This window comes from Belonocnema kinseyi, chromosome 3 (genome assembly GCF_010883055.1).
Source record: "Belonocnema kinseyi isolate 2016_QV_RU_SX_M_011 chromosome 3, B_treatae_v1, whole genome shotgun sequence".
Taxonomy (NCBI): Eukaryota; Metazoa; Arthropoda; class Insecta; order Hymenoptera; family Cynipidae; genus Belonocnema; species Belonocnema kinseyi.
Window position 1 is genome coordinate 157,820,632 of NC_046659.1, and position 17,721 is coordinate 157,838,352.

Genomic DNA, 17,721 nt, shown 5'->3' on the forward strand with positions numbered 1-17,721 from the left:
CTCCTATCCAATAATCCTACGACGTCACCATTGGACGTTAATAATACTAGTCTTTCTTCGGTTGGAATCGGTTCAACGGTTCCATCATTTTCGAGCAAATAAATTTGTTTATCGCTAGGAAAAGTGTATTTTCGAATTTCGAATTGCAAGTTACGATTTGTTTTGGGAATAAGCCGAATAAATCTAAGTTTTTCAGGTTTATATCCAAATACGAGTAACGAATGACGATATGCAGTAGGAGACCTGGACCTGGCCCGAAGATTAGGCTCGGTAGGAAGATAAGACCTACCTGAAGAATCAGGCCTGGCAGGAAGAAATATAAATTATAATTATAATTAATATTTTAGTAATAAAATTTAATAAATTGTATAATAAACTAGGATTAAATACTATATTATGTGTGTGTGTGTGTGTTGTGAAAGCGGACTCTCGCTGGAGAGCTCGAGATCCTGTGAAATACCTCCCACTACTTACTAATGCATTACCGCGTCTCATTTAAACCCCGTCCGTGAGCCACGTCTACGACCTATCTCCTTCCATGGGAGATGAAGTGGTAAGTGGAGAGGGAAGACTTCGTGAGTCTTCCCTCTCTTCTAAAAGTCGCATCTATCAGGTCGACTTCGAATGTTCGCCCTGAAAAATCTCCCTTTTCAGAGTAAGCCCCCTTTATTCGGCGCACGCAACACACACATACACTCGCGGTAAAATTTCAGCCCCAACCAAGTCTCACGACCATGAGATAGGTGGTTACAGCCCGTAACGGAATCAATACGACGATCCAACAAATGTCTCGTGCACCCTGAGGACACGGAGCGATCCAAGGACGACCGCCTTCTGCATTTTTCCCGCAAGTGTATTAGCATATTGTTCACACGCAGGGATGCTTTTCAGGCTACTAATCAGTAAAAGCTGGGCACCTCCAAGAGCGCCAATGATAAGGACAATTAGTTTAAGAGAATATTCCGGGTACAATCTTCGCAACTCCCTTATAAGGTCTCTATACCTCTCTTTCTTTTCATTCTTCTAGCTATGATGTTTTTGTCAGCTGGTGCCAAAAATTTGGGAACGCTTCTCGAAGTCAAGAATAACCATGTCAAGCCTGGAGTGTACAACAGAAACAATTTTCGAGAATATAATGTTCCAATATATGCGGCATTTCTCATTCTCGACAATTGATTCCATTTCCCTAGGAGCATTTAGAGGAGCGATATCAAGTTTAATGTCATAAGAGTGAAAGAGAAGCTAATAAAGCACTCTTAGTACCGCATTGTGCCTCTGAATGTAGGTTGTTCCCGCATGAATTCGTCAACTAGATAGTATGTGTACTAAATGCTCGGGGTGTGCATGACACGCCCTACAGCTCACACGACATTGACTGATCCTCCACATTTCTGTAGAAGATGCCGTGCATCCTCGTATCGAGGAGCTGTTTACGGAAGTTTTTCTCTATTGCTTTCTTAATCCGAGCTTTCAGGAGTGAGTACTCCAGATAGACAAGATTTGATGCATTTTTCTCACCCCTAATCCTGAAGTTAAGTGCCAGTGTTTCAGCAGCCTCCTCCGCTGCTTTGTACAGAAACGCTTTTTTGCCCACTTCTTCGTGCTTCCTGACCATGTTAAGAAGAGGGTCTCTTCCATTTGCGACTCTATGTGCTGTGCCCAAAATAATTCTGTTGTGAAGACATTCAAGATTCAATATTTTGCGACCACCTTGACGGCATGAGATGTACAGTCGCGGAACGGAAGACTTAAGATGCATGCTTTTGTTCATGTGCATAACCTTTCTTATCCCGATATCAAGGGATCTGAGCTCGTTCTTTGTCCATGGTACCACTCCAAATTAATAGAGTACTACCGGGTAGGCAAGTATATTCATTGCAGATAATTTGTTCCTCGCGATAATTCAGAAGACCAAATCTGCCGTATGAGACGGTTGTATCTACTTCGGAGAGTCTCCTGTGTAGATATCACATGCGTATAGCGCTTCTATCAACGAACTCAGGGTCTTCAGGGATGCCATGAAGTTTTCCTCGCTTCAAATAAACCTTGGCGCAAATTTCTAACCCACATTCTATTCCTATTTCCTTAGAGTATCGTTTGACAATCCCTAGAGCTAGATGTAGTTGCTCTTTGTTTTTAGCATAGATCTTAAGATCGTCCCTGTAAAATACATGAGTGACCTTGTACTTTCGATCTGCAGATTTGCCGCACAAGTACCCGTCGGAATGGCGAAGTGCTAGAGATAGTGGCAATAATGTGAGGCAAAAGATCAGTGCGTTCATGGTGTCGCCTTGAGAGAAACCTCTCTGAAAGGTGACCTTGTTATTTGTCACAAGATTTTTTCCCGATGAGATAGTAAATCTGGTTTTCCAAAGCAGCATCAATCTCTCAATGCACCTCACGATTTGAGGATAAACCTTTAAGCTTTCCAAAAGACAAATGACAAGTCTATGGAAGGTCGAATCAAAAGCGGTCCAGTAATCAATCTATCGATGAGCAGGTTCTCCTGACATCCTGCTACGTCTTTCTTTGAGGCGCGTGGTTCAAACATTTCTTGTCACGCAGGTTCTATTTGCGGAAGAATCCTATCATTTAGAATAGCTGTGAATATCTTATACAGTGTTTTCAGACAAGGGATTGGCCTGTAATTCTTCGGGTCATCTAATTTGCATATTTTCGGCATGAGTATTGTGCGCCCTTCTACCAACTACTCCGAAATTGGATCTTCTGACTTTAAATATGAGGTGAAAATACGGGCCAAAGGCTGATGGGTTAAAGAAAACTTCTTCCACCAGAAGGTCTTGATACCATCTGATCCCAGAGCGAAATGGTTCTTCATTCCTCTAAATACTTTTTTCACCTCCTCGGTAGTGATGGGTGGGCATTCTTCATCAGGTGTTATGAGGGCATGACACAGCTCCTTGAACCTATTTATGTTATCTGCGTCTTCGTCCAGTCTATGCTGCACTTCGTAGAATTATCTCTAAAATACTTCGACCTCCTCTGGTATGGGGAGTTGGACAACAGTCACTAGAGGGTCTTAAAAGTGTCGAGATGAGTCAGAAAGAAACTGTTTATTTTCTCTGACCCACCTCTCTCTCCGCTCTAGACTTCTCTTAGCATCAGATAGTATCAGTATTCTATCAACAATATGCTGCCTGATGGTCAGCAGGTTTGACTTGTTAAGTATGTGATAACGGGTCCGGAGTTCGCGCGCAAACTTTCGAACCTTGGCGGTAAAATTCTTGCCAGATGTAATGTAGTCAATCACACACTGAATGCGAGACGCGTACTGTCCTGCCCAGCCTATCTTTATGGTGAGTTGATGCATTTGTCTTTTGGTCTTATGATGAACCGCTGGTTTTGTTTTACGGTTCGCATCGGCCAAAGCTCTCGGTGCATTATATACGCAACAATTGATAGTCCAGAGGTCGGATTCTTCGGAAAAATGTCCACGAAGCTCGTCATCCATTTCAGCCAGATATTCAGGCTTGAGAGAAACCTGGGTGTTGATGTTTCTTCGCGGCACAAAGCATCGCTCTTCCTCTATGGGATGCCTGTCCGCGTTTGGTCTTAGTGTCACCTTTCTTTCTCTGTTGCCGGCTTGTTCTGGCTGTGGTAGAGTAGGCGTTCCGCTTACGTAGCCCCGTTTTGGAGTACTTCGGCATCGTTTCGCAGACGTTGATGCAAAAAGTGCGATAGCTCCGGGTGTTTCTCGCACCACAGAGCATGCAGTCCTGCCATGTAACCTCGTTCAGGGACCACCCTCGAATCGTAGATTCCGTCGAATTATCGCATTGAATCCATCTTCATTGGCTCCCCCAGCTCTAGAGTGTTCGGCATTATTGGCCGAACCATTGTCGGGTGCTTTGCGCGTGCTGTTGTTTGAACCGAACTTACTACAACTATGTTTGGTGTTGTCATTGTTGTTCCCACGAGAAGCTAGGGAAAGGGGGTCGTCCATCCTTGTAGATCCCCGCATGCAAGGATAAGGCTGCGTACTCTGAGAGGTCGCTCGATATCCCAGTCACCATTCTAGACACCTCACCTATGTGCCATTCAGCTTTCGGAACGGTTTTCACACCTCCGCTTGGGGGTTACTTCCTTCGTGACCACCCCTGGATAATTGTCCGCGACTGCCTATTCATTTTTGTAACCATATTCACCTTACTACAGGGACCCTCTATCCGCAACCCGAGAACGCGTTCGGCGGCTTTGTCATAGGCCCTTTGGTTGGATTCTACAAAGATTCTAGAAAGAGACCTCTTAGGAGAATTAGATGGTTCGCAACGAAAAGAACCAGGTGGACAGTCAGACTGTGAACTCAACTCTACAACAAAAAATAGAAGATTAAATTTTTCCTCTGGATTTTCATCCGATATATTTATTTGTTCCAGTATATTTTTTTACGGATAAAGAGATGACAACTGACAAATATTTTCAACAAAAGAGGAAATGCTAGTATAATACATTGTAATATTTTGATTCCCATTTGACGCGAATTTACCCTAAATAAATGATCTAAAATAGGCGTATCTTAATTTTTGTCGCAAGTGTTGCGGCAGTTTGTATTTGATTCTAAAGGGAGCATCTTCATAACGCAGCTTGGATGTATCATTTAGGATTGACAGATTAGAAAAATGATTTTTATAGTATTCTTTCGATAACCGATATATCTCTTGGCTTATTACGAGAATTATAGAAGCTGCGTATATCATGACTGGTTTATGGAACAATTTGTATACAATTAACTGATTATACATGATCATTTTGCTTTTACTACATTGGAGTGAGTACAAACATCCTACGTTTTCAGCAGTCTTATTCCGGGCTATTTCAACATGTTTCGTACAACTAAGTTTTGTGTCTAGCACTACTCACAGATACTTAGCATACTTCGTAGCATACTTGACATACTTTAATTTGAATTCTAGAATTTCTTTATTACCATCTTTATGGGATAAAATGACAAAAATAATACTAGCCCTAATACAGATCCTTGTGGGACTCAAATAGTGCAATATATTCTAAGTTTGCTATTTTACTATGAGGCCTTAATGCCATACCATGTCAAACACTTTTTCCATATCGAGGAGCAGTTTAGTTATACTATGCCTAAAATTACCATTGCTACTAATATAGTCAGTTAATTGAGCTAGCTGCTGAACCATCCAGTGACCTGATTTGAAACCAAATGTCTATTTGATATAACAGCTTCAAAAACTTTACTCAGAGTGGATAATAGGCTCATGGATCTATAACTTTTAGCAGAAGTTTTATGTTTACCTGGTTTATATATTGGTAGTACTTTTACTTTATTCCATGTTTTAGGAAAGTAGCCATTCCCGAAACAAGTATTAAATATGTTTCAACTATTTATTATATTAGTAAGTTCATTTACGCTTCTATCTATTAGATACGTGTTGTTAATATCCGAGTTTATTACAATCCTTGAATTTATAGTATACGATCTTTGCATCTTTTCCAATCAGCTTTTTTATAATTGAGTAAGTTCAGAGGATCCTGAGGTTCTATGTTTGTGTGATCATCGCTAAGAAAAATTAATGCAGGTTTATAGTCAGACATTCATTCATTTAGTAAATCTATTGTTTACAAATTTGTGATGTTTTAGTTAATGCTTTGGTATTGTATGGGTACAAAGTAAAATTATCTGAATAGGCTAAAGCAAATGAATTGTGAATAATGAAATTGTGTATTATGTTTCCATTTTAATTATTGTTGTAGCAGTTCTAGTTGACATTTTTGGAATTAAAATCACCCGCCCTTATAACTTTACTACTCAAATCTAGAACATATAATTCAATTCCGTCGTACAAATTCTACTTTTGGATTACAGCATTTTCCAGCAATTCTATCTTATTGTTTGCATCATTGTTGTCGAGAAACGAGGTTGCTTCATGTTTTCCACTTTCTAAACCACTGGCATTCCAGTGAAAAATTTCGAGATTACTTCGGCCTTTGGAGCTATCCATCAAGTTCAGCAGCAAGCTCGCTAATTAGTTGTAGTATTTGGAAGTTATTATTGTACTCAAATAAATTTTCTTTTAATGTTATAACAAGCTTAAAAATTTTACCTATGTCACTCATTTTTTTGATTTTCTGAAAGACAGCCAATATACTTCTTGTATGTCCGGTGCGCTGTTTCCTCTGTCAGATTTGATATGTTTATTCTGCCTTTTTAAAGTGTTTCTTGCAGTTATCCAAGCTATTGGTAGGCAGTTTCCTGTCGTGTTCGGTAGGCAAGTTCATTAAAATCATGTATGATAGCGGTTCTATTATTGATTCTTTTAGTGAAACACTTGGCCATTTTCCATAAAGAATTGTCTCTCATTTCTAAGCCATCTAAATTATTATACCAGTTCTCATTATTAAATTTAGCCATTTTTTTATTTATAGAGTTTGTAAGTTTATTTTTTAGTTAATCTGACTTTTTCGTTCTCATACGCGAGCTTAAATGGCTTCCTTCTCACCTCAACTGACGCTAGATGGAGGTGGGAGGCCCTGTGGCCGGGACCGATGGGATCAGTGGGGCTTGCTGAATGCGTTTAACGGTAACCACGGTCGTATATACAGGTCCCGAAACTCCCGGGAATAGGGGTACCACGGTTCATGAGACGACCTGTGACGTTACAAAATAACACGAGGGGCGGTGAAGATGAGTAGTGGAATGCGCGAATAATTTAAACGAACATATTTTAACGGAATATGAAATAATCGACATAGAAAGATTTTTAAAAATATCGCGTTGCATATTACACTCAGAGTTTTTGTTTTTAAACTAAAATTATGAAGGATTATTTTCCAAAATTACGTGTCAATTATCAGGGTTATCGAAAATATGAATATGAAATTATCCTACAGGTACTTTGAATGTAGATTGGTTCTCTTTTGAGTCATTCTTATTTGTTTAACAGTTTAATACTGCACAATTCCAGGGCATTTTCAACAACAACAATATTTCAACGATCGCGGGTACATCGCAGGTTAGGTTAAGAACGTGGTTAAGAATAATAAAACAGCTGTACATACTACTTAATCGCGCCGCCTCCCGGTTCAGCGGCAATCAGGAGAAACAAGAAGACTTCAGTAATGGTGGTACCCCCACCCCCGGGAGTTTTGGGACCTGTATATACGACCGTGGCGGTAACTGACCGCTTTTCAAGCGCTTTCGGTGTTGATGACACTATATTAACGTATTATGCGTAAAATTACGAGAAAAAAAAATCAATTTTCTTCCAAACAAAATGAATTTTGAACAAAACACATACATTTTTAACTAGGAAAATATGAATTTTTAACCAAGATGGAACACACGGAAAAAAGTGAATTGATAGATAAACTCGCCGGACCAATTGCTCTATCTTAAATTAAAGCACAGCTTTTTGTATGTGAATTTTGTTAAAATTACTATTTGCGTTCAGGTAAGTTGAAGTGCCCAGGCGGAAAGATTATATATATTTTATATATAGTATATATTGTAAAGTATTATATATAACAGTCATTTGTTATATACATTTTTTGTATAAAACAAATGAATATTATATATAACACTTTACACTATGTATAGACTATACATAATTTATCCGCCTGGGTGACTTTTTGAAAGAGTAGGATGAACAATTTCAAATCGTAAAATGCAATACACAACTGCGCGACCAGGGCGCGCGACGGTTGAAACTCGCGCTTCGCGCTCGGGTATTTATTCTTTGCATTTGGAATGATTGAAAAAAACGTTATCCAAAAGATCTCTTTTAGATGGCAGTATTTATATGCGTCTTCATATTCTCAATTGTCAACTTAATTAAGTATAGACAAAGATTAAGTTTCTTATAGCTCTGTAGGCTTTGAGGTACACAGTCTCATCGTGACACTCGCGCTGCGCGCTCGATTTCCGACAGACATTTGTAAACAGGTTTTGTTGGATTTTTTCTCGTACCTTTCGTCGTTTTTCCACACATTTTTTTTTAACGTTATTTTTGACGAATAAGACAAAAAGTACGCGTCCTATCAAGAAGTGATTCTTAACGAAATTGTAGATCTTTTTTGGGATAACCATTTTTGTTAATTCATCTTTTTTTGTATCCTACATAGCTGGAAATCGAACCCTACGTAACTACCTGAAACTTGTCCTAAAAACTAAATCTAACGCTTAGATTTTTCTGACAAACTCTCAGTCAAGCGCTTCTCTGAGAAAAATGTAGCTATCTAAGAAATATATGTATCAGGCTCAGTTTCATCAGTAATTTTTGATACATATTATATACTAACAGATCGGTTAAAAAATCATAATAGAATAGAAGAATAGAAGATAGAAAACTATAATACTTATATTAAGACACACATTAATTATATTACCATTACTTTATATGTGTTATTTTTCTATGATTTTAATTTAATTTCCTGAAAGTATATATTTTTTATTATTAAAAGTTAAGAGTTGAAAAATGGTTTTGAAATTCAATTTTTTGATTTTGTAGTTTTACATTATAATCATCTCACTTTATTAAAAACGCAAAATGCCTTTGCATGTATAATATGTAAATGTAAAATACCCGTGCAGAAATTACAATTTGGATCTGATCGGAGCCAGATCAGGCAGAATTTGGCACAAACCAGGCTATCTAGATGAGGCCAGACTTAAAATGAAACGCGATGCCCGATCGGGGCCCAAGCGCTGCGCCCAGAGATAACCGTGCCTGACCCCGATCAAGCCCATATTAATTTATTTTTCTTTTCTTAATTAAAAGGGATTCTTAAATAAAATGATATTCAAATCGAATATATCACCTCCTTAACTGAAATTTGAGAATATAAATATCAGGTTATCTAACAGATCGCGATATGAATGAATTGGAGTATGTCAGAAAATTTTTTTCGAGCAAACCGAAAAAGTCAAACGACGCAATAAAACAGCCAGCATTTGTGTATGATAAACCATTTAAGTATTTTGTAATACATTTTTGGTTTTAATTTCTAAATTGAAGTTGCTTTGGATTTCTATAATGAACTTAATTGTGGAAAGTTATTTTGAAATAAGTGGATTATAATATCGCACTGGCTCTTTAAGTTATTTTTACAAAAGCGAATATGAATAAGAAGGTTATATTTAGATTCCAATTGTATCAAATCACCTAAAAATACATGAAAATAAATATGTTTATGACGTCATTGTTGACCTAATTCGTTTTCACATTCAACAAATGAAATATTACTTTTACTACTTTTCTTATAAATAAATAACCTCATTTCGAGGTTAGGTTTCATCTTAAGATTCTTAATAAATTTACTTATTATAGTCGTCAACACGTAATTCAGGAAAATTTTGAAGTATAATATACCTACGCACTCGTCTTGTGCTCACTTTTGGCATTTTTTCCCACTTATTTGGTCACTTTTCCAAATAATAATGAAAATATTTTTGACGCTTGACACTTTATATTGAAACTTGGGCGATTTGGAGTCAACCCACTTTAGTCCCTGAAATTAATGAAACGTCATCTACTGGCAAGCTTGGCTGTTAAGCTGGGGTCTAGAGGGGGCAAAATTTAACAACCACAAAATTGTGTGCCCGATCTGGCCCCAATCTGAAATAAGGCAAACATTTGGCCATTTCTGCACGGGTATTTTAAGCAACTTAATAATATAGCAAATGCAAAGTCACTATTTTAAGATGAGACAAACGTTAAATAGTGATTTAAATTCAAATGTTTTGCAAAAATACCATTTTTCTTCCGAGATATGGGGATGATGAATTTGAATAAGATTGTTTGATATAAAAAATTATTCGCTTCCAAGCAATTGAAAAATAAAGATCGTGATATCATAGTTGCATGGTTGATTTTCTTGTTGTTAAAATTCTGAAAAAAAAACTAAGAAAATATTTCTTTTTAATTAAATGGTAGTAATTTTTAGAAATATCAAAGTGTAGTGTTGAAAAAATGATTACTAGGGTAAAATTGGAAATCAATTTGAAAAAAAATGTATTACAAATTATTTCATAATTATTGTATCCAAAAATGATATTTTAAGCAAAATGCATTACGCAACTACTGCTGTCTTACTGATAAGCAAGATATTAATCGGTTTTTTTATTAGTTTCAAACGGACCTCCTAACAAAAAATGTACTTAAAGTTATAGACATATTATATCATTATATTCACCAATAGAATTGAGGAAAATCATCGAGGATGAGACGAGAATATAAGCAATCCTCATTTTTTTCTGGTTAGATGAAAGACTGATTAATTGAAGTATATAAAGAATTCGGTGTACAATGTCACTAATGAATATGTGACCGCTTCTTTAGATTTTATAGTCATTATCTTTTACCGTCTTAGTGTTAAGGTTGTCCTTCAAAGATATTTACATTTCATTAGGGTCATTATTACATTCGTTTAAACTGATATCACATTTTATAAATCCTTTAACGCTTAAGCGAAATACACAATCGAAAATAAATTCACGCACTTGTACGAACCACGACATCCAATAAGAGCGCATGCCCCTATACACCGTCACATATGCATATAAGCGCATTCCGCTATTCTATTTAATAAATCTCCTTCCGAAAGAATTTCGAAATGTCTCGAAGTCTTATGACTTTTCTCCTGGATGGGACACACGGCCAGTTGCTGTGTTTGTCGGAGAGGAGGCTTCTGGCAAAAATTAGAGTGCAGACATATATTTCTGTATCACAGAGAGCAGAGCACTTTTAGAATATTTCGCGTGCGCCGCCAACTGTGGGAGAGGTGGAGAAGGCGGAAGACTAATGATATTATACATATATGACGGGTACATAGTTCAGCACTCCTTTCCGGCGCACGCGCAATGCTGAGAACGTTCTATGCTCTCTGTGAGACAAATATATGTCTGTACTCTATTTTTTTCTAGGCACCACTTATTGCGAGGTATAGGCAGTTAGCAATCTAGGAGTATTACATATCTGATTATTTGTTTCTGTGTGAAACACACATGTTTGGAGTAGTGTGGTTGGAGCATTGTTGCCAAGTGTTGCAGTTGAAGCTATTACCGTATTGAGAAGCTATTCCTGCTCTCTAAATATGCATCAGTGAAAAATTCACTGCTAGAAATAGTCGTAAGACATTTCACTGATTAATCGGTGATTTCGGACTTATTCACTAATCACTTCAGTAACACCAGAGGAAATCATGTGAAGCTTAACCTCTAAATTTTTAAGTTAAGCGTTATGGTTACCCTTTTACTGAAGTAGCAAGAAAAATTCTTTAATGAAATAAATTTTTTAATTTTCGGGCTGTAAGTCTGCCGAAATAACTGTGGGATAAATATACTCTAAATCGTATAGAAAGTGCTTTCTTAACGGGTTTGTATATGACACTCCAATCTTGAAATTAAATTAATATGTGAGGTTGTTTTTCATTTAAAAGCATCGGAACTTCTCACCTTTCTTTTAATATTTGATCATATATATGGGTTTTAAGTTTTTACTATGATTCTTTGATTGAATGTACTAAAATATTATTTTATTATGATTGCTAAATTTACAAGGTGCAGTGCTGTTAACCCCTCAAAAATAATTATCTCACTGAATCAATAAGTAACCTTTCATTGATTTTCAGTGACCCATTTCTAGCTATTTGAATCAGTGAAAGTTCATTGATTAGAATTTAGAAAGTATAACGTCTATAATCTAAATGTTCCTGCATATCGCCGAATGCACGAAATTTACTTTTACATTATTTCAAGAATAATTGAAAGTTTTGAAAGTGAATTCGTTCTATGAGGTGAAAGCAAATGTATAAGGTAACTAATGAATAATAACTTTAATTTTTTATTTATCTTTTTATATTTGAAAATATTTTAAGATATTTCGATTACATTTAAAAATTTTAATTAAATTAAAATAATTTCAAAATATTTTGAGGAAATGCAAAAAAATTCAGATCATTTGAAAATATATAATGTGAGTTCAGTTAATTTAAATTAATTTTAAGAGAATTAAATGATTTTAAAATAATGTTTACAATTTGTAAGTTATTTTGATTTGCTCTACATTATTTCAAAGAATAATGCATTGAAGATGCATTAAAATATTATAAAATTCACTGAAATAACGTAATACTTTTTTCAGTATTTTGAAATTATATAAATTATGTTTGTGAAATCGGAAATGTAAATTGCGTTGTTTTTTATGTAATTGTTTCATAATTTAAAAATATTTCTTTAATCCCAATAAGTTATTTTATGTAATTTCAACGATTTCATATAATCTTTGCAGAATTACAAGGGATTTTAATATAGTTCAAAATGTTTTGAAGATAATTCAAATAATTTTAAGTTATTTTAGATATTAAAATAGCTATTAAATTATACTTACGACTCTGAATACAATTTAAACTATTCATATGACTAATTTAATAAATATGAATCCATTTGAATAGAATTTTAATGATTTGAAAATAATTACGGGAATGCAAACAAATTTTGAATGACTTTAAAGGATTTCATATTATTTTTTTGAATTTAAAGTAATTTTGAAAGATATACGAGGTGTGTTCAAAAAATAAGGTGACTTTATGGTTTTCTCAAAAAATATTCATTTATTCCTCAATACCTATTTCAAAGTAATCCACCTCAGATATAATACACTTGTGCCAACGCTTTTTCCAATCATCGAAGCACTTCTGATAATCATTTTGTGGTATAGCCTTGAGTTCTTTCAGCGATGCAGTTTTTATATCCTCAATCGTTGAAAATCGATGTCCTTTCATGGGTCTCTTCAGTTTTGGGAAAAGGAAAAAGTCACTGGGGGCCGAATCCGGTGAATATCATTTTTGACTTCATTTAACATCTCCTGAGCGATGGTCATGCGATGGATCTTTTGATCAAAATTAAGCAGTTTTGGAACAAATTTCGCTGACACACGTCTCATGCTCAAAAAGTCGGAAAAGATAGCATGGCATGTGCCAACCGATATGCCAACATCTTCAGCAACTTCTCCGATGGTAATTCGGCGATTTTTCAACACCATTTCTTCCACTGCTTGAACGTTTTCATCTGTTGTTAACGTGCTGGGACGTCCAGGGCGAGGTTCGTCTTCCACATCCTCTCGGCATCTTGGAACAGCTTGTACCACTTATACACATTTTTCTTACTCAGAGTAGACTCACCATACGCAACTGTCAACATTTTAAGAGTTTTAGAGCACTGGATTCCATTTTTCACACAAAATTTAATGCAAACTCTTTGCTCCATTTTTTTTGAAAGAAGAAAATCGCCGAGCACACCAAATCCTTCTTCTAAATTATTTTAACGTATTGCGTTTTGAGGACCTCTTTTAAAATTATTTTAAAAAATGAAACTTTCTGAAGAGATTTAAAAAGGTTGAAATTTTTTTTTTCAAGAGATGAGAAAGAATACCCCGAAATTATTCGAAATACTTATTTTAAAAATATCTTAAGATTCCTGGAAAAATGGATAAACGTTTTCCATTTTGTAAAACAAATTTTCACAGGCTAATGAAGATAAATTTATGATTATTGAAAGTTTCCATTATAACATTTTTGTAAGATTCCTGTGAACATTTTTGAAGAGCTTTGTTGAAAAATAAAAGTTTAAAGAATATTTAAGAGATTTAATAACATTTCAAAAGATTACACAATTCTTTTCTTTTTCTTTTAAAAATTTTGAGAGGTCTCAGAATCATAATAAAGATTCAGGAAATAAAAAAACTATTTTTTATTTTGAAAGAATAATTTTCTGTTCATTTTAAAAAATTTCAAAAGATTTCAAAAGATTTAATGATGTTAAAAAAAATTGGATTTAGATCTAGTAGACATAAAACATTAAGAGAAAATTTTTATTCATTTGCATAAGGTTTTCTATGATTTTCCTCCAAAGAAGGTGTTACTTCTGGATTAAATTTTTGAAATTTCAAATTCAAGATACGATACAACTTCAAGTAATGCAGGATGTTTCCCTTTATCGACATAAAAGATTTTGTATGTTATGGTCTTTGACCACATAAATGTCGCAAATAATTCAGCGTTGACTGTTTTTTTCTACTGCTCTAAAATAAATATTTTCTGAATATAGATTTTTATTTCTTAATTGTGAAAAAATATATCCTGTACAAAATGTGGGTTAAATGTTCGGATTCCCAGCGGAGCTAGAGATTATTTTTTCACGAGTTTTTTGCCTAATATAAAAATCAATATTTAAAAAGTATTTATTTTAAAACAGTAGTAGAAAAAAACAATTAACATCAAATTATTCAAAATCATAACCAAAACAGTGTATTTTTAAAATATTTTCTTGTTTTGTATCTTTGTTTGCCTTCACGTATGAATCTTAAGTTTTCTAAAAATTGATCAATTTTTATGTTCGCTAAATTAGCCTTAAAGTTAAAAGAAACGTTTCTTTTGCATTTAGTCAAATTATTTAGGCCCACGTAAAAAACTCTGTTCAAATATATTTTAATATGATATCAGAACACATATTTATTCATTCGTATAATTAATTTGAAAGTTCATAAAATTGGTAAAAAATAAACATTTTCTGTCGAAAATTCAATTTTTTTCCTTGAAAATTTATATTTTCGGGCAGAAAATTCGCCTGTTATGTGGAAAATTCTTTCTTTTGGCTTGAAAATTCAACTATTTAGTTGAAAAGTTAACTGTTTTGTCAAAAATTACTTCTCTAAGTTGTAAATTTTTTTATAAAAATGTACTCTTTCCATCTATTTGCTTCAAAATTTAAAAAAAAAAGAAAACTTTCGATTTTTAATTACGAATTTAAAAAAGACAAATCTATCATTCAGATTATTTAATCTTTACCGACTTACTCGGTGGAGAGGATCCGTGGGGGCGGTCCCTCAGCAAAGTTGACTAATAATTCGACAATTTAGACTTAACCTAGCTAGTTTTTCACTCATTATATCTGAGCATGGTATCTACTTTTAATATAAAAGGGAACAAAAGTTAAATATTTTCACTGAACAAATAAAAAGGAAATAATGGCCGACTTTACAATTAGAAAAACATGATGCCGAGACGAAAAAGAAAACTGGCACCCACCTGATTCTCAAGTCCGTGCTCCTATTGCTTTTAGAATAATTTAACTGGTGTTGTTTTAATATCAGCGTAATTTGATTTCAATTTTCACTTTTGGATATTTGTAAGTAACAAAAATTTCTCGGAAAACTCTCTCTGAGTACCACTCAACTTAGTTGAGACATGAAAACTGCGTGGCAGGAGAACGACACTCAACGTCTGTTCCGTGCAAAAATTCCAAAGGACATTGACGCTCCACCTGGTGGTTCTGTCTGGAGATTCGTACGCCAGACTTCATGAGACATTTCAAGTATGTATAATAGGTGATCAGCTGGCGTTCGCTGACAGCAATAAAGACATGAGAGGTTACCGATGAGATAAAGTCCCAGTAAGTGTTGAAAATTTAGATTAATTGCCAAACTCAATAATATGGTCTTCAAGAATCCAGTCCATCCTTCTTCTCGGTCTCGGTAATCAGGCGAATGACAGCTCATAACGTCACGAACCTAACCTTACAGAATTCTAATACCTAATTCACAGGTCGACCAACAAAAATATATATTTCATTAAATTACTCAAACAATCCTAAGAATTCAGTAGAATTCCTCTTAAAACTACTCTTCTCGTGCAGCAAGAGTCGAGTGAATCAGCGTTAGTATTTTTGTTCTCTTTTCCCTTTCTTTTACAACAACAAACAGAAAAGAAAAGAGAGGGAAAAAAAGATCACGTTACAATACTTTGTTGAAGTTTCCCTTTTTTCGACATTAAAAAGTAATTTTTTTCTTAAAATATAACTAACTGATTGGAAATCATATTTTTTATTACAACTTCATATTTGTTTATTGAATATTTAATGTACTTGAGTAGAAAATTCGTCTTTTTGAAAACTTCAACTGTTTTGTAGATGACTCGTTTTTTTTCTTTAATTTTTTTTTTTAATGAGAATTTATCTGTTTTATTTTTTACTATAAATTGGTCTTGTTAGTTTAAAAATTCACCTATTAAGTTGAAAATTTATGTATTTGGATGTAAATACGTCCATTTTGTAGAATTATTAACCTTCTGGGTTAAAAATTCAACTAGTTAGTTAAAAAATATGTGTATTTGATTTTACAAATTTAAAATAAAATAAACATGTTTTTTAACTAAATAGTTGAATTTTTGACCCGGAAGGTTAATCTTTCTACAAAATGGACTTTTTTAAATTGAATTATTTTATTATAAAACACGGGGATGACAATGGATTTCTAATGAAATTTAGGGAAAAAATTTTAATTATTTGATTAATTTAAAAGGAATTTTAAGATATTTCACAAAATTTTATGATTAAAAAAATTGTATTGACGCTGGAAAAATTCAGAAGATTTTGAGGGATTTTAAAGAATTTTAAGACATATCAAATATTATAAGAAAAGGCAAGGAATTCTGTAGTGCTTCCAAAAATTCACAACATTAAAATAATTGTATACGAGCATTTTTTAATAGATTAAAAATGTTTCTAAATATTTTTTAGAAATACTTTTTTAAAAATTAATAATGTACAACTTTCCCAGAAATCTTTAACATTTTTGATTATCTTGATGCGTTTTCAAACGCTTAAAAAGTTTCGAAATTATATTTCGTGATTTTCGAAATATACATTTTGTTTTCAATTTTTCTACAATCTTCCAGATTTAAAATTATTTTCGAAATTTTTTAAAACATCTAAATATTTTTTAAAATGATTCAAATTTGTCCTAAAATTTTTGAAAAATCTTTTAAAATGAAAAAACTGCTTTAAATCTTCCAGGTTTTTTGAAATTTTCAGAATTCATTTCAATTGTCAGTTGTCAAAATTGTTGCCTTCAGTAATAAGAAAGCATTTAAAATTCCAATTTACTTTTTTGGAAACAAGAATGTTTAGAACTAAAATCCCTCATTTGGAAACTATGATTTACAAAATTCCAGAAAATTCAGAAGAACAAACTGAAAACAGTCACTAAAAGTCATATATTCACAGTATGTAACATGCAAACAATCAGGTTTTTAACAACAATTTATGCGGAATCTCGTGACCATGGTTTTTTAAGAAATCATTAATGTGTTGAATGTTGTTTACATTAACTTAGAGATCCTAAGCAGGCACTATTCTAGAATTCTTCGAGATTAGGCGATGATTGCTTATGGGAGATTCCTGAATTTCTTTACGATTCATATCCTGAATCGCACCACTGTTTATATTTACTTTCACCCGTTTTTCGAACTCCAATGCTAACTCGACATTAATTCTTAATTTATATATTCCACGAAGAATTTGATTTTTCCTTTCTAGTATTCCTATGACGTCACCATTGGAGGTTGATAATACCATTCTTGCTTCGTTTGGAATCGGTTCAACGGTTCTAAACGGTCCAAGCAAATGAATGTGTTTACCGCTAGGAAAAGTGTGTCTTCGAATTTCGAATTGCTAGTTCGGATTCGTTCTGGGAATAAGCCGAATAAATCTATGTTCTTCAGGATCAAATTCAAGTATGCGTAAAGGAGCACGATTGGTAGGAGGAGAGCTGGACATGGCACGAGGAATAAGCTCAGCAGGAGGAGGTCTGACTGAGGAATGAGGCCTGGCAGAAAATAATATTATTTATAATTATAATTAATATTTAAGCAATAAAATTAAATATATCTTATAAT